This window comes from Bubalus kerabau, chromosome 8, assembly GCF_029407905.1.
Source record: "Bubalus kerabau isolate K-KA32 ecotype Philippines breed swamp buffalo chromosome 8, PCC_UOA_SB_1v2, whole genome shotgun sequence".
NCBI classification, from domain to species: Eukaryota; Metazoa; Chordata; class Mammalia; order Artiodactyla; family Bovidae; genus Bubalus; species Bubalus kerabau.
The window spans coordinates 33755897-33774546 of NC_073631.1; the positions used below are offsets into that span (position 1 = coordinate 33755897).

General features: G+C 45.2%; 1 protein-coding gene across 4 annotated transcripts in view; it reads right to left on the reverse strand.

The window, feature by feature from the left end:
* The window catches only part of CDCA7L (cell division cycle associated 7 like), a 198810-nt gene extending 180753 nt beyond the window's left edge, over positions 1–18057 (reverse strand). Inside the window, exon 1 of one of the 4 annotated variants that reach the window (XM_055589971.1) lies at positions 16943–18057. The gene's annotated coding sequence lies outside the window, so the exon portion shown is untranslated. The remainder of the gene's footprint in view (positions 1–16942) is intronic. The other 3 variants (XM_055589970.1, XM_055589974.1, XM_055589973.1) reach the window with 3 other exon arrangements.
* Between the last annotated feature and the right edge of the window lie 593 nt (positions 18058–18650).

The following is an 18650-nucleotide window of genomic DNA, read 5'->3' on the forward strand; positions in this document are numbered from 1 at the left end:
CCTCATCAAAAGAAAGAAAATGAAGTAAAGAAAGTGAGGTGTGCTCTAATAAAAATTATTTATTTACTAAAAGAAACATTCTCCTGAAGCTAAAAAGTTCTCAATAAATGTGTGTGTAGTTCAGGATAATACAGGGAAGCACCAAGCCCTGTACCTGGAATATGAAAGTAATCCCGTGGTAGCCATGGGACACCATCATGTTAGAAAAAAAGCATTGTGTATGGCTTCGTTTCTTTTCAAGACAGGTCAAATATAATGCACCGGACAGTTATCAAATGCAACAAGGTATGAAAAGGATCTGGTGAGCATGTTTAAAATACAGATCCTCACGTATCCCCACTAAGTCAGATTATCTGGGGGAACTACAACCCCTGAATCTATATTTTTTAAAAGCCTTTCCAGGTTATTCTCAGAGATGGTCCATGGACTCCCACAAGGGAAGCGCTGCTCTAGATTCTTACTAAAGATTTGAAATTTTAAGAATCCATTACATTTTATCAGAAAGAAAAAATATATATAGTATAAGTATATATAGATACGTATACCTGTGCGTATTTGTGTATAGATACATATGTGTGTGTATGTATTAACAAAAATGCTTTTGCTTGACCAAACTTTAGTCAGGCTCCTGAATCTCCTAGGCTCATCTATGAACTTTCTTATAAAATCCAATTCCAGGAAAAACTAAGTCAGTTCAATGAGTCTTTCCTCCTCCATATCTGAGCAGATTCCTCAGCTCCCACCCTCTCCCAGGTAACATCTGATCCTCCTGGCCTGTCTTCAGCAAGAATCTTGTTTGGCCAAAAATCCCCATTCCCTTGATATTTTCTCTTAGTAATTTCCATCCACTGACCCCCATCCTGCTCCTTGGCTATAAATCTCCACTTGCCCACACTATATTTGAATTGAGCCTTGGTTCTATACTGAGATCTCTTTCCTCCTCTTGCAATAGCCCTGAATAAAATCTGTTTTTTTCCTCTTCAACTACTGTCCAGCTTGGTTTTTCTTTGCCATCTACTTGTGTATGTATGTGTTTATGCATGTATGTACCCATAGAGCCACACTTAATTTCTAATGACTGTTTCTCAGGGAAAAAGACTTTTGCCTTATGAGCGTTTAAAAATCACCATCCTGAACTAAAATGAGTGACGGAAGCCAATAAACCTCTCAAAAAATTTAGCAGGAATCATCTAAACATGGAAAATTTTAATCTCAACACTTAAATGCATTCACTGACTTCTGTTATGAAAAATATCTGATATAATTCATTTTTGAAAAACTGATCTGAAAATGCCCCTTTGTGCTTAAAGAGAGAGAGAAAAAAACTTAGAAAATATTACTGAAAAGTGAGAAAGTTTTTGAAATTTCCCAGGATGAATCACAAAGTCTTTATATGCCTTCTACTTCCTTCCTTTGGAGCCTTCCCCACTGGGAACATAGTAGGCACTCAGAGCTTGACTGTATACAAATGCTTAGACCATTTCATTAAGGGCTGGAGAGAGGCCTGGGCACAAAGAAAAACAGGGAGATCCCCTCTGTGGCTGGGGAGGCCACATGAGTCAGTGGGAAGTCAACTGACTTTTGACTGAGGCTGGGGGTACTTGCTACATCATGGGAGAGACATTTCTATTGATGCTGCAGTTTGATCTGTACAACTATTCTTAAATAATTGTGAGGAAAAATACTTCTCTTTCATTCTCTCCTGAGTCCCTATCTGCAGGGATGTTCTAATAGGAAAGCTGATCCCTCAAAACCTCAGAGACTTTTGGTGCTGAGGAGATGCTGAAACAATTCCAGTCCATGTGAGCAAGGATAAAAATGGTGACATTCATTCATTCTCTCTCTCTTTCAACCATAAAAAGAGATGAACCAGCTGGGCCTGCTAACATTTTCCTGGACTCATAGCTTTAAAGGACAAGCACCAAAGTCTATTCCTAAGTTTATGACAGAATCAAGGGATACTTGCTTCTTTTTAAAATCTGATAGGTGAAGGCAATGGTAATTGTCAGAATTCATGGGTGTCTTCCACCACTGATGAGCTACATAAGGATGATTGTAGTTTTATTGTAAGTAGCAAATGGATAGCGATTCTCATGTGACTTAGAGAATAACATGATTGTTAGTTAACAATCCACATCAGAAGACAACTGAACGCAATTTTACAGACAAGATGGGTAAAGAAAACATATCTTGGAGGAGTTCTGTGACAAGTGAAGCAAGCAGATATAAAATTGGGTAAGACTATCCTGTTCCAAGAAAGTGCCTGCCCCAGCATGGTGGCCCGGCATATAGGTGCCATAAAAATTGACCAAACAAATGATGTGAGCAACAGAAAATGCACTGGGGGAAAAAAATACTGCAAGGAAAGTGCCTGTGTGTTAACAGTGTTTTCCTATCTCTTTTGACTTTTCTGTATTCTTTGTACAATTTTTTTACACTAAGCATGGATTACTTTTATAATTGGAAAAAACAAATGCAAAAACAAACAAGGTTTTTTTGTTCACTAATTCCTCAGTTTATCCCATTTGAAAGCTCTGTTGGGAATTACTTTTTTATTGATCCCAAAAAGGAATACTTTTTCCAATATTGAAAATACAATTCTAGGGGAGAAAAGATGCCCTTTTGCTAGGAAAGCTTAAGACCAACTAAGCAAATTAAGATAGAACATAACAGAAAACTACAACTGGGCTTGATAACAACCTAATAGGAAGAAGTAACCCAGGAAAAATCTATCCACAGGGTAGGACATGATAATATTTCATCAGGTTAGTGCACTCCTCTGCTATTTACTTCATTAGCATTGCAGATTAAAAGCTGAGAGAACTGATGAAAACTTTACAGGCTGGCTGAGGTTTTCTGAGCGCTACCTCCATCACTCATGTTATTGCCACATGCTTGTCAATCACAGTGCCTCTGTATGAGCTGGTTGAGGTTCAGGTCAATCTTGTGCCAAATAGAAGACCCCTGATGTTCTTTCATTGTTAAAAGACTTTGCAAATTTGACTTTTACTTATGTGAAAGAATCTACTCAATGACATAACCTAAGGCATTCAACACCAGGGCTCAGGATGAGCTGAAATGCCTGTGGGGAGACCACAGATTCAGTGGGGTCTGGGGACAGAGACCCCAGCAATGAGAGGTGCTGGGGGAGAGAATCTTTCATTTGTAGAATATGCTCTATTTACATTTGTACAGAACATTTCAAAACCCTTTCTCAGCACTAACCACAATCTCTGTAACTACCCTTTCGAGTAAACACAGCAGCGCACTCTCCTTTCACTGGCAGGTGGGTTGAGGATCCCAGGGAGGGAGTCGCTTAAGACTGTTTGCTGGGAGGCTAGAAGCAGGCCTGGAACTGGGTTCAACTCCCCTTCAACACGCCTCACTGCCTTTATGTGCCCTGCAGGAACTGGAAGAGTGGAAATGCTCACACCTATGGCACTGAGATACTCTTAATGTCATTGGCATCAGGCGAATAGTCTCCAGTAACCGATCCAATTTGATGTGTACATGCGCAAGTAATTTTCTGTTAGACATCATCATCATTAGCATTCAACAATTAAAATTCTCATCCCTTTAGCCTAGAAAAGCCGGCAGAGAAGCTGTTCAGGTAGTTCTGATCCAAATTTCCCAGGTCCAAGAGGCTTGGTTTTCCCCCATCTCAGGTTCAGTAAAGCATGCAAGTAATTGGCTGTGGAGTCGCACTGAATGGCTGACCCTTTTGAGGCTTGCCGGCCACAGAGTTGCTCTGTTCTGACTGTCATCTGGCGGCCGCAGCTTTCAAGCAATTACCCGTGGCCACTTAGTGACAGTATTAGGAAAGTTAAGTTGGGACTGTTCCCAGCTCCTAATTTACCACTCGGTAAAAATGGAAAGTTAAAAAGAAAACTAGCTTGGCTGCAGCCTCTAAGTGTTTCTGAAAGACCTAGCTGGGGCAGAGGGTTGTGAAGGCAGGCAACTGACAGAGAACTTGGCTTAGCTGGAGATGCTGGGGGAGGACTTGGAGAGTCCCAGGAGCTTTTTTCAGGGGGCAAAGGAGCTGGGAGTTTTGGGAGGAGGAAGTGGACAATTTGTGCTCATCTGGCAGGTGCTTTTCTTTTATGGATGCTCAGACAAGACCCTATCTCTGCCCTTTTCAAGCCTGTTTTCTTTCCTCTTCTTTGAAAGTGCATCTTAGACTGCTGCCATCGATGTAAACATGTAGGACTCTAGTCTGTAATGTCAAGGATTCTTACTGTTATATATAACCATTTCAGACCCCTAACTATAAGAAAGTCAACTTTATCTTAATTTTGAATCCTGTAAGTTTCTTATTTGTTTGAAAAATTATCTTCTGATTCCAAGAACTATAATTAAAAGGAAGTAGGGGGAGAAACCACCCAGCGGGCTACCACCCTACTTTTCCTCTAATACATTTATTTCAGGGAATTTTTTAAAAGAAGTTTCCCACTAAAGATGCTGCACATCTCATGGGGCCTGGGCTTCAGCACCACCACGGGGATAAAGTGCGGGCTTTGGGAGGGTGACTATCATTTTAAACAGGGGTGAATCCCAGGAGGATCCTGGAAGTCCTCAGCTGGCACACGTGTAGCCACGTCCCCACCCGACAGCACTGTATGTTCTTCCATCTCCCATGGCTCTGTTCCAAGAATTCTTGACATTGGAAATTAGCTTAGCTCCTTATAATTTAAGCAAGACTTAAACAAATGGTTCAGTTACCATCTGGGAAAGGCCTGGCAGAGAGCTGGGAAAAAAAACTTGTAAAATGTTTAGTCTCCTTTACTCTACATTCTCCTAATATTTTGCTTTATGTATCTCTTTCTAGTTAGCAGCTATTACTGGGTCTTCATCTTTCTCCTTCCCACTTTCACCTGTTTGGCTTGAATTTCTATGCATCTTCCTTCTCTCTCCAGTTTAGCCTGTTTTGATTCTGTTCTTCCCTCGCTTTCTGATGGGTGGCGAGTGGAGCACACAGCAGCGGCACATCCTCACAAGCTTATTTAGAAAGATTCCTGCAGGACGTGTTGCTTCTGTTTTTGTCTATCCTGGGCAGCAGCATCCTAACTGGTAGGCAGGAGAGGGACAAAAGCGATGGCTTTGGTTGTGATTTCATTTCCTGTCCTATTTCTAATTTTTAAAAGCTGACAGACACCAAAAGCAATGGTAAAAGAAGCAAAAATAAACAACTGAGAGTACTACAAACTACAAAGCTCTGCACGACAAAGAAAATCATCAACAAAATGAAAAGGCAACCTACCATGTGGGAGAAAATACTTGGAAATCATACATCTGATAAGGGGTTAATAGTCAAAATATATGAATAACTCATACAACTCAACAGCCAAAAAAACCACACGATTTGATTTAAAAAACCGGCAGAGGATGTGAATAGACATTTTTCCAGAGAAGACATGCAGATGGCCCGTAGGTATATGAAAAGGCACTCACCACCACTCACCTCCAGTGACGTGCAAATGTAAACCATAATGAGGTGTCACTTCACATCTGTCAGAATGGCTTTCATTAAAGAGACAGAAACAGTAAATGTTGGGGAGAATATAGAGAAAAGAGAACCCTTGTGTTCTGTTGGTGGGAACATAAATTGGTACAGCCACTAAGGAAAAGCATAAAGAGGTTCCTCAAAAAATTAAAAATAAAACTATTCTAGGATCCAGCAATCCCACTTCTGGGTATTTTTTTTTAAAGAAAATAAAAAAACTAACTGAAAAAGATATCTGCGTTCACACGTTCACTGCAGCATTATTGACAAGAGCCAAGACAGAGAAACAAGCTATGTGTCCACTGATGGATGAATGGATAAACAGATGCATACAATGGAATACTATTCAGCCATAAAAAGGGGAACTTTGCCATTTGATACATCACAGATGGACCTTGAGGGCACTAGCTAAGTGAAATAAGTCAGAGAAAAACAATACCATATGATCTCACTCAGAGCTAGAATCTAATAAAGAGTGAATTCATAGATACAAAGAAGAGATTGATGGCTGCCAGCGGAAGGGCTTGGGAATGGGTGAAATAGGTAAAGGGGGTCAAAAGGCACAAAATTCCAGTTATAATACAAATAGGTCCTGGTATGAAATGTTCAGCTGGTGACTGTAGTTAACAATACTGTATTGTTTATTTGAAAGTTGCTGAGAGAGTAGATCGTAAAAGTTCTCATCACAAGGAAATGTGTAATTATGTGTGATGATGAATGTTAACTAGGTGTGTTGAGGTGATCATCTCACTATATATACAAATATCAAATCATTATGTTGTAAACTTGAAACCAATATAATGCTATTTGTCAGTTATATCTCAATAAAAAACAAAAGCTCACAAATATCACAAAATTCAGAGACACGGCATTATATAATGCTTTACATTATGTAAACAATGTAATAATTTATAATATATGGTTATAATTATAATATAAAATATAATGTTTATATAAATAAATATATTAAATATATATATAATAAATAACAAATATATTAGTTGACTCACCATTATTTTTTCCTACATTTTTGGTGGTGCACTTTTTACATAAAAATGATTCTTGTAGTATCAAATAGAAGCACGCAACTCACTATCCATAATGCCATAAGTTCAGGATTATTGTCAAATTTAGGGAAACTTCTATTAAGTTTTTGTCTCAGGACTAACTCGCAATTTTAAGGTAATGCTGCTGCTGCTGCTAAGTCACTTCAGTCGTGTCCGACTCTGTGCAACCCCATAGATGGCAGCCCACCAGGCTCTCCCGTCCCTGGGATTTCCCAGGCAAGAACACTGGAGTGGGTTGCCATTTCCTTCTCCAATGCATGAAAGTGAAAAGTGAAAGTGAAGTCGCTCAGTCGTGTCCGACTCTTAGCGATCCCATGGACTGCAGCCTACCAGGCTCCTCTGTCCATGGGATTCTCCAGGCAAGAGTACAGGAGTGGGGTGCCATCGCCTTCTCCGTTTAGGGTAATAACTACTTTAAATACTTTTATAAAGTGAAGTAAGTTGTGAATCAGTCTATCATAGATGTCCCTGTTGTGGCGGGCCATTATGATTTTTAATTTGTCTCTGGCGGGATGGAACCTCCACTCTGGCCCAACAGCAATAAGAACTAAACTTTCTTGTGCTCATGCTCGGTTGCTCAGTCGTGTCTGACTCTCTGTAACCCCAGGGACTGCACCCCACCAGGCTCCTTGGTCCACAGTATTCTCCAGGCAAGAATCCTGGAGTGGGTTGCCATTTCCTACTCCAGGTGATCTTCCTGATCCAGGGATCGAACCGAAGTCTCCTGTGTCTCCTGCACTGGCAGGCATATTCTTTACCACTGCACCACCTGCAACTCCTCCTAAATCTTCTACTTACAATATTAAAGATCTGATGATTGTAAAAATTGTACACAGACTAGCTTGGCTTTGTACATTTCAAACCTGTTCCTCCTCCTCTACAGCTTTTGGTGTTGGGCCCTTCTGTTTTACAATGTCAGGTGAAGAAGCATGGTAGACCATAGTGATAGTCATAAAAGCCACACTGGACAATTAACATAACTTAGCATGACTTATTTCTACAGGAAAAAATTGGAATCCCATGAAAAACTATCCCATGTATGTGCAATTCAACTCTCCCTTTGTTGGGTCTCAAAATGATGGTTGCCACCTCTAACGCCACCAGGTGCAAGAAGTCCATAGAGGGCAAGCTGAAGCGGAAACAGCGTTTTTGATGGATTTCTTACCTGGTGGCTCAGATGCTAAAGAATCTGCCTGCAATGCAGGAGACCCAGGTTCAATCCCTGGGTTGGGAAGATCCCCTGGAGAAGGGAATGGCAACCCACTCCAGTATTCTTGCCTGACGAATTCCATGGACAAAGGAGCCTGGTGGGCCACAGTCCCTGGGGTCACAGCGAGTTGGACACAACTGAGCCACTAACACTTTCACTTTTCATGTCCACAGTTAATATACCTGATTTTCTCCAATTTTACAAGAACATGTGACATGTGAACACGTTCCTGGTCATGCCCAGGACGTTGCAAGAAGCCAGACAAAGACATAACCAAATTTGCAGCTTCACAGGCTGACCATGAATCTGCCTCTGTGACAGAAAAAGTTCAACTTAGGCTTGTTTAAAGATAGAAAGGAGCTCTAAAGACAACGGAAAACTTACTCTCTAATGAGAACTAAATTCAGCTGCTTTTATATACTGCAGCAGATAAAAATCCTAACTTTTGTACAGAGGCAGTCGGTACAGATGCAGCTACTGAGTAAAATTTCAGATCCACAGACTATGAGGCACAGGGTGACAGTGAAGGGAAGGGTGGCTTCTTGGATCAAGGAATCCATGAAGTGGAGCAGAGCAAGTGGGAGGCACTTCAGTTCAGACTCCAGGCAATTCGGGCCTTGCTCCGGAACCCCAAATTACTCAAGATGTTGAGATGATCACCGTTGCACCTTTGGCAAGCAACCTCTTTCAAAACCAAAGCAAACCACAATGAAAACATCAACCTTTCTCCCTGTTCCACCTCACCCAAAAACCTTATCCTTTCCTTGCCAAATCCTTAACCTAGCTGACAGGAGAAAGAGTTACTTTTGTTGCTGTTTGCTGGATGGGAAAGCACCTTAACTCCTGCTTTGGGACTCACTTTTGTGAGACACTTCCCTCTACAGTGGGCTCCGATGTCCATCTTCTGAGTTTCCGCACTAAGAAACCAGTGAAAACTCTTCCCCAGCAGGTTGGGGACGCTAGGCTGATCCAAGATGGATCTTCACAGATGGTATGAACAGTGGTAGAGGGGATCTGTGTTCCTTTCCTCAATGGGTATGCACTTTCCTTTTAGAAACTGTGCTCTTTGTATGTCCCTAGAGCGAAGAAGGGAGAACCTCAAAACCTAGTGATGTGGAGGAGTGAAATACAACATCACCGATCTGTTTCCCCACAGCTATCTCCCACTCTAATTTCCCTAATGAAACAACGTTCAAGAATTAAAAAACCACAATTCACCAACAAAAATTCATTCAGTTATTTGTCAAATGCCAGCACTGAGGATATAGCAGGTGACAGGGCAAAGCTGTTGTCCTCATGGTCATGACAGTCTAATGAGCAAGGCCCTAAGCTGGGAACGAGAGAAGAGATAGCTAAGGGGGGGGGGGGGGGGAGTGGGGTGTGTGTGTGTGTGTGTGTGTGTGTGTTGGGGGGTTGTTGCAAGATGAGGGAGAGGTACCCTGGGTCACAGCCACTGGAGCTTCAAGGGCCACAGTTAGGGCTTTGGGTTTTATTCTCATCTATTGGAAAGTTTGTGATACCATCTGGTTATTTTAAAAGGCTTACTTTGGCTGTATTGAGAACAGACTGTAGGGGTGCACTGAGGCAGGAAACTCTATATACAGGTGGTTGGAATAAATACAAGTGACCGCTGAAGAGAGCTTGGTCTAGCAAAGTCACCATGAATCTGCTTTTGTACACTGGATGAAGAACCGAAAGCTCAGTAGTACACAGCAATGACCAAATCTGGACCCAAAACCCATGCTGTATTTGCAAAGGCCTCCAGGTTAAATCTCCCACACATCTGCAGTCTGCAGAACCTGCATATCATCATATTAAGGGTCAGACTGACAGACCAAGTACCCACAGTTCCCTTATTCACTTGTACAAACTGCACAAAAGATGACAAAGCTTTTGGGACCAGACAGACCTGGGGTGGAGTCCCTACTCCATGGAAAGCAGAGCCAACTTTGGGCAAGTTCTTAACTTCAGAGCCTCCGTTTACCAGTGGGTAGAAATGGAGAGTCTCCCATCAAGTTGTGGGAGAACAAATTAGAATTATGTAAGTAACAGTTTAGCAGATCACAGGCATTTGGTAGAAATTAGATCCAAAATACAGCCACATCAGTGTGAAAACGGCCACTTTCTGCCCTTTGGAAGTAAAAGTACTTCTGCAATTTTCTAATTACCCCGTATAACATCTTTTGAAAGAGTACCCAGATTCCTGGCAAGTCTCCAGGAAATTGATTTAATCTGATTCTGTTAACTACCGTATTTCCAAGTACTAATTGTGACACCAGAGCTGCTTGCAAGAAGTGCCGATTCCAGGGCAGCATCCCATTAGCTCCCAACAAGAGCTCCAGGGTCCGGGCCAGGAGTGCACTGAAATATCAACAGGTTGTGCTGCCTTTTGAGAAGCATCCTCCTGATTCAGCTCCAGGGAGAAGGGGCCCCAGGACTAACTTCACCAGTCAAGGAAGAGTTGGAGACAGGTCTCAGCCCTGCTTTGCAAAAAAAAAAAAAAAAAAAAAAAAAGCCCCTCTGTCTCCTCTGTGGCGGCTGCAGGAGGCGCAGCCCCTAAAGCGAACAATTTTTCATACTGAGGAACATTTCAGTCCCTTTTGGAATGGCGGTAATTTACCTCTCGTTTTAGTGTCCCCCTCCGCAACACCCCACCTCCTATCAAGCCGGGCAGCGCACAGCCTTCGCGTCTCCTGCAAGATTTCTTTCCTGACCACAGCGACACCCGCGGAGGAAACGCGGTATGTGCACATGAGACGCGGAGATAGTGCCGCAGGCGAAGCATCCCGGTGGCCGCGCGGGGCAGGGAGACCACGCCGGGCGAGGGACGCAGGCCAGTTGCCTGGCTGAGGATCGCCCTGGCTGCTGCCCAAGAGGGCCCTGGGGGAATTTCGAGGTGGCACCCCGCTAGCCCAGGTGATCTTCTTGGAGGACCAGCTGTCTCTTGGGAAATAGAGGAACCAGCGCCCTCCAGTGGCTGCGAGGCAATTAGCACTTCTGTTAGTTATTAACGAGCCTCCCAGAAAGCAAGATATGAGCCTATGGTCCAAGAAGGAAAAAAGAAAACAAAAACGCTGCAATCCTCCTGCCAGCCAGGCCCTGAGGCCACAGTTCCTGCTACCCCTCTGCCTTGTTCATGTGTGACTCTGGGCACATCTCATCACCATTCCCCAAGCCGTAACTCCACAGGAGAACGTAAAAAATTTAGAGTAGGAAGTTTCCCAGGGAACAACTGCTGGGAGGCAGATATAACAGGGAACAGAGAGAAAAGGGAGAGAAATCAAGAGAGCTTTCCCAGAAAGATGTAATCAGACAGAAGGAAGGCAGTAGCGGTGCATGGGATTTTAGCCCAACCCCCTTTCCTCCAAACCTGCCTCAGCCACTTCATCCTTCTCTCCTTGTTCCTAAGGGGTGCCCCATGAGACTCTGTCTGCACAGGACTTGCTTTTGAAGTCTCCCTTGTTTCGGTATCTTAGCTTGGGCTGCTGTATTACAGCAGTCACTAGGTGACTGAGACACATGTGTCTCACAGTTCTGGGGGCTGCGAGGTCAGAGATGAAGGTGCCCATGTGATCAAGTTCTGGTTCAGACCCTCTTCCTGGTTTGCAGACTGAGGTCTTCTCACAGGGTCCTCACATGGTAGACAGCAGAGGGAAGAAGCAAGCTCTCACTGTTTTAAGGAAGATTTTTTTTTTTTTTTTTTTTTTGGATGCAGACCATTGCTAAAGTCTTTCTTTAATTTGTTACAATATTGCTTCTGTTTTATGTTTTGGTTTTCTGGCCATGAGACGTGTAGGATCTCAGCACCCTCTGCACTGGAAGGCCAAGTCTTAATCACTGGACCACCAGGGAAGTCCCTCTTATCTCTTCTTATGAAGAGATCTGATCTCATTCACAGGACGTCACCCTCATGATCTAACTGCCTTCCAAAGGCCAAATACTATCACTTTGGGGATTAGGATTTCTGAAATTTGGTGGTGGGAAAAAGCAGTTCATTAAAAAGGGTCCCTGAGGACATCTTGGGGATTCAGAGACAACAAGAATTTAGTACTGTCACATTAGATATTATCAGCTTCTGCTCTTTCCATTATCAGCTCTGAGATACAGGACTTTGTAGTCCCTGTTGTACCCCTGTGCCTGGCATACGGTAGCTGCTTAATATATCCCTGTTCAGTGAAAAATTCTAAAACACTAATTTGGAATTTACTCTGTGCCAGGCAGCCTTATAAGATCTTCATCTACAGTAACCCTTTACTCCTAACTACAACTATAGGAGGTAAGGTTTTCAGATAAGGAAAGCCGGCCACTCCATAAATAATACATACAGGTTCACACATTCAGCAAGTGCAGAAGCTGGAATCAGGCCTGGGCTTCCTGGCCTTCTCACAGCTCCCCAGGGCACAACACTGCCTCTTATGAATGAATGGAGGGAAAACAATGTTGGTTCTTTGGGAAAAGATACAGGCTTTCCGGCTGCAAAACGCCTGAGTAATGAGGAAGACCCTTCTGACTGAAGGGAGAATGGAGCCCCCGGGTCTCCAGGCTCTCAGATGAATGTCTGGAACCTCACTCATAGTAACCAGCCCCTAGGGGATCTTTCCCATGCTTTCAGCTACGGCTATGGTTCTCAACCTGGGCTGTGCTTTTAGAGTCACCTGCAAGAGAATTTTTAAAAACCCAGTGTTGTTTTTTTTAAAAAACAAAACAAAACAAAACACCCTGAATTTTAAAAATTTAGGCCATCCCCCAATACTAACTGCATCAGAATCTTTAAGGGTGAGTCCCAGCCATGGATTCGGAGAAGGCAATGGCACCCCACTCCAGTACTCTTGCCTAGAAAATCCCATGGACGGAGGAGCCTGGTAGGCTGCAGTCCATGGGGTCGCGAAGAGTCAGATACGACTGAGCGGCTTCACTTTCACTTTCCACTTTCATGCATTGGAGAAGGAAATGGCAACCCACTCCAGTGTTCTTGCCTGGAGAATCCCAGGGACGGGGGAGCCTGGTGGGCTGCTGTCTCTGGGGTCGCACAGAGTCGGACACGACTGAAGCGACTTAGCAGCAGCAGCAGCAGCCATGGATTCAGCGCTTCTGAAAGTTTCCCAGGCGACTCCAATGTGCAGGCGAAGTGGAAGGACCCTGGCAATCAATCAGGAAACACAAAGCTGGTGCTTTCTCAAAGGGTGGCCACTGAGCACCGATTCAGAGTCACTAGGATTACTTGTCACCAGTACAGATTTCTGGGCCCCATCCAGGTTTATCCCATCAAAATCTCCTGGAGTGGGTCACTGGAACTGCTCAGAAGAAGAAACAGACGCTCCCAGTGATGTGTATGCAAAATGGGGTCTGAGAGCCACCGCCAGGGCAGTTGTTTTTAAAGACGGTCCCAGGCAAGCGGCGCGTCACCTGGCACCCATCAGAAACGCAAGGCAGCAGCCGTGCGCGAGGCCTCCCGCACCAGAGACTGCAGGGTCGGGCCCAGCAGTCTGCGCCCAGTGAGGCTCCGGGTGGCCTTGGTGCCGCCAGCCTGCAAACCACTTCTCCGAATAAAGGGCTTCCAGGTCAAATCCCAGCTTAGTCATTCATTAGCCAGGTAGCCTTGAGGTGGTGGTGGCGCTTTAGTCGCTAAGTTGTGTCTGACTCCTGCAACCCCATGAACTGTAGCCCGCCAGGCTCCTCTGTCCAGGGGATTCTCCGGACAAGAATACTGGAGTGGGCTGCCGTTTCCTTCTCCATGTGACTCTGAGAAGCTTATTTAACTCCTCTATGCTTCAGTTTCTTCATTTGTCAGTTGGGTGGGAGTGGGGGTGTTATTGGTTGAATTATGTCCCTCCAAATGTATATGTTGAAGTCCTCACGGTCAATACCTCAAAAATGTGACCTTTTTCAGAAAAAAAAAGGTCATTGCCAATGGAATTAAGATGAGGTCTTACTGGGGTAGGGTAAGCCCTGATCTGATATGACTGGTCCCCTTATGAAATGAGGAAACGTGGAGACAGACAGGCCCACAGGGAGAGTGTCCTGTGGAGAATGGGTGATGCCCCACAAGTCAAGGAGCTACCAGAAGCTAGAGAGAGACGCGGAGCAAATCTTTACCTAGTGCTGTAGAGGGAGCGGGGCTCTGCCCACACCTGGACCTGGGACTCGCGGGAAACGACACACCCTGTGTGAGCTCCTGTCTGTGGTGCGGCGTGATGGCAGCGCCAGCAAACCAACCCGGGGACGGTCGGTATGAGCCGTAGCGCAACACCTGCTGACGGTGGCTTCCCAATAAATGTTAGATTTTGTTATTTAAAAAGGGAGGAAAAGTGATTCTGTACCCTGTCTCCTTAAGTAGGAGTTAAACCTGAGGAGGAGGAAAAGGAACCAAGCAGGAAATTCCATCCAGTGGACGGAGGCTGGGGTGGGCAGCAGCCACGGTGTGTGCCAAGCCGCCCTGGCCCTGGCTGGAGGCTAAGAAACAGTGGACAGATGGTCACCATTTCTGGTCACTCCTGACCTGGAAAAGAGCCAAATGAGAGATCCAGAGGCAATGGTGTGCTCAGCTCTGATGTAGCTTTCATCTCCAAAGCTCCCTGGGGAGGGCTCAGACCTTCCATGAACTGTCCCGGCCCTTCCCGGTCAAAAGCATCCCTGCCCGGGGACCAGAACCTATAACCAGCTCCCGTTCTACTCAGACCCTCCAGAAGTGTGTGTGTGGGGAGGTGGGGGGTGGGGAGGGAGGGAGCCAGGGAGGTGGGGGGAGAGCGAGAGAGGGGTTCATTGAATCACCTGAAATGAGTATTAATAAAGCAGAATACAAGTTCCCTTCATCACCCTCAACAGCACAGTGACCTGGCTGCTCGTTAGACAGTGCCCAGCCTCTCTGTAAGGGCTTCCCAGGTGGCTCAGTGGTGAAGAATCTGCCTGCAATGCAGGAGACACAGGAGACAAGGGTTCGATCCCTGGGTCATGTAGAACCCCTGGAGGAGGAAATGGCAACCCACTCCAGTATTCTTGCCTGGAAAATCCCATGGACAGAGGAACGTGGTGAGCTGCAGTCCACGGGGTCACAAAGAATCAGACACGACTGAGCGACTAACACTCATTTTTTTACCGACATCCCACCCAGTTCTGGAATATCCTCCTCTCCCCCCGCCCCAGGCAGTAAAGGAAGTAAGGGGGCACTAGTTTTGTGAGGAAAAGACTCTGCTGTGTGAGCCTGTGCAACTATGCAACCCCTCTGAATTTCAGGGGTTTGGTTTTTCTCCTTTAAAATCGAGTTATTAATATTTCTTTGGCTTTTCTCATTTGGTTGTTAAAATTCAAGGAGATTGCCTGTGTTCAACATAAAGAGTGATACAGGTGTAAGCACTGCACAGTAGGGAAACTGATCATGGCGTTGTAAACATATCCTGCTTGTCGGTGGGGTTCACTGACCTTGGTATGAGGGTTTTGCATATGTCCTTAATGAATGCAGGTGAAATTCAACAGAAAAGGAGCACACTAAGTAAGGGCAAAGTGAAGAGAACTAACATCTATGGCATTATTTCATTTAATTCATTCAAAAATCAAGTGAAAGAGCAGTTGTAACTGAGTAGAACCCTTTGGGGCCTTTCCAGGACACACACCCTCATGTCCTCCACTTGCCTCTTGTTTGTAGAAAAACTTGAGCCTCCTAGGCATTCCCCAAGTTCTAATCAGAGAACTGAGAAAATGCAGAAAGAAAAGAAATCAGTCAAGCAAAATAATAGTTTAGCCATTAAACAAAGTCAAGGACCTTTAGTTCCTCTTCAAGGGCTACAGATAATATTCTGAGCCATATCCTTTGAGCTGTTTTGCAGATACCGAAACCTCCACCAGGTGGAAGAAGTTAACTGCATGCTGCTGCCCACAAGCACATAGCGCCCAGACCGGTTGGAACTGGAAGGTTGATTAACTTCCAATTACTTCACCACGAGACAATCAGGCACTGCACAACCCTCCTCCCTCATCATGTCTTTAAAAACCTTTCCCTGAGAGCCAGTGGGGAGTTTGGGTCTTTTAAGCACTAGCTGCCTGGACTCTTTGCTTGGTGCCCTGCGATAAATCTGCACTTAACTTCACACAACCCAGTGCCAGAAGACTGGCTTCACTTCGCATGGGGTGACCGGACCTGACTGGTTTGGTTACAAAGCAATTAACCAAATGTTAAGCCAGAGGTTCCCAAACGTTCTCAGTTCAGGGTCCTCCTAGTGTGTCAGCACCCCAGGAAAGGAAATACCTAACAGGTCTACTTATTATGTAGTCAGGTTCAAACAATTTAATCCACATTGACAGCCTCAGGTTCAAACAATTTAATCCACACTGACAGTCTAACAGCTTAGCACCTGTTGGGCTCTGAACGCTTCTCAGATTTTGCATTCAGATACAACTGCCAACTCGTTTCTCATTCCCCATTGCCTTTCACACAGGTCTAGTATCTGATCACAGCTGAAGTTTTTCCTAGTCGTCCATAAGACAGCAACAGAAGGAACACAGTGATCTAAGGCGGAAAATAAACTAAAGCTAGAGGCACACGTGACGCTGGACAGAGGTGCCTGTGTTTCCCAAGATACGTGTTACATAAAGATACCCCAGAGAGCTTCCCGTGAATTCACTGTGGTGCCGCTGGGCACCTCAGTGAACAGTTTGGGAACAAAGGTAACAAACTCATGTTCGAAAGTGTGTCGTAAATTGTAGTCAGAACTTTGCAAACGCTAACCTGCACAGGGATCCCCTGGGGGGGTCTCCTTACATTGTGGGTTCTGATTCGGCAGGTCTGGAATGGGACCCCCGAGAGGCTGCTTTTTTATAAGCTCCGAGTTCGGGCTACACAGCCAGTTCACAGCGCTCGGGGCAGCGAGGCGTCAAGTGAAGCACCCAGGAGAGGTGGGGTGGCTGGTGCCCAGTCCAGGCCTCAAAGCCTCCCCGCCTCTTTCCCACAACCTTACTGCCTGCCACATCATTACAACCGTAGGAGCATTTAAACAGTATTTGAGTTCGAGTTTCTAGCTCTGCCCGTAAGGAAGTTTAGAAGTTACCTCTCCCACCCACATAGAGACCAAAAGAAAGCTGAACAAACTGAAAAATCAACAACTCTCTCAGATCCATCAGAGAACTGAAGCCATAGGGCAAGCCACTGCCCCACAGACTGGAGAGACCTACCGGCAGATGCAGAGTCGCAACTCACCAGAGCAGCAACCAGTCTGTGGGAACCGGCGCCTGGGGGGGAAGAGCTGAAGTGTGACGGGCGAGGTGCGGGAGGCCAGGTGGGTTAACCTCCAGGGAGGCTCCCACACTTCTGGGAGTGCAGCCTGCTGGAGTCCTGCAGGTTCTCACAGGGAAGATGGAGAAGAAGCCCTTCCTACGTCTGTGTGGGGGAGGGGAAATGGCCTTTCTTAAACACACCCAGACATTTCCATTCTTCCTAACAAGGCCTGCCCTCAAGAGAAATTTACTAGAGCCTAACCTGCTGAGGTTTTACCAGACCCTAACCAACCTGGGGGAATGGATATACCCATCTCGACCTTCCCCAGCCTCCCTGTCTCACCAATGAGGGACAAACAAAACAAAGAAAATGGAGACGCTCTTATGAAGGTCAGCTCACTAAAAGACTGTCAATTGTAGGACCACAGACGCTTTCCCTCCACATCACCTTCCAGATCACTGGGGCTCCGGTATGACAACTGGGGAATACACCTCCGAGAACTGTGCCTCTCGGAAGATTCAAGAAGCCTCTGGGGAAATCCAAGGACCACAGGGGAGGCAAAAACAGGGACACAGAGCAAGTTTAGCCTCTAACACCTTATAGCTACAGCAAACAGAAAACACAGCCCAAGCCCGAGCCAGATAAACACAAAACCTTTCACTAATGGCCAGTTTCCCTCAGTTCCTTGTACTCTATTCCACATCTGTCTCGAAACAAAGAAGCATAAAACACTTTGAAGTGCCTCCAAATACCTGGCCCATGCTTCACTGTCCCAGCAGACTTCACTAACAAAACACAAATTCAAAACTCAAATTATTCAGAATTTCGGGACGGAAGCCACAGAGCATCACAGGCCAAGCAGACCATGCATCTGCGAAGCCAGCCTGCACATCAGCCACAGTCTGACCAGCACGCGTGACTCTGGTCATTAACAGCTGAGCTCTCTGTGCTTCAGATCCGTCCAGGAGCTAAGTTCTGGAAAGGACGGGGTTCTGAGCAGTTGGTCTTAGTCTGGCAGCTCTGTTTTCCTTCAAATCACAGTACATGCAGACCTCAGAGATACAGTGGGTTCAGTTTCAGACCACCCCACAGAGTGAATGTCATAACAAAGCAAGTCACAAATCTTCTGGTTTCCCAGTGCACATAAAAGTTATGTTTACACTACGCTGGACTGGTTCAAAATTGAGAAAGGAGTACAACAAGGCTGCATATTATCACCCTGCTTATTTAACTTAGACGCAGACTGCCTGTTTGCTAAGTTTCTTCAGTCACGTCTGACTCTTTGTGACCCAATGGACCATCACTTGCCAGGCTCCTCTGGGATTCTCCAGGCAAGAATACCAGAGTGGGTTGCCATTTCCTTCACCAGGGGATCTTCCCAATCCAGGGATCGAACCCATGTCTCTTATGTCTCCTGACTGGGAGGCAGATTCTTTACCACTAGGCCCACCTGGAAAGCCCAGGTATGTAGAGTACATCATGTGAGATGCTGGGCTGGATGGATCACAAGCTGGAATGAAGATTTCTGGGAGAAATATCAACAACCTCAGATATGCACATGATACCACTCTAATGGCAAAAGTGAAGAGGAACTAAAGAGCCTCCTGATAAGGGTGAAAGAGAGAAGTGAAAAAGCTAGATTAAAACTCAACATTCAAAAACATT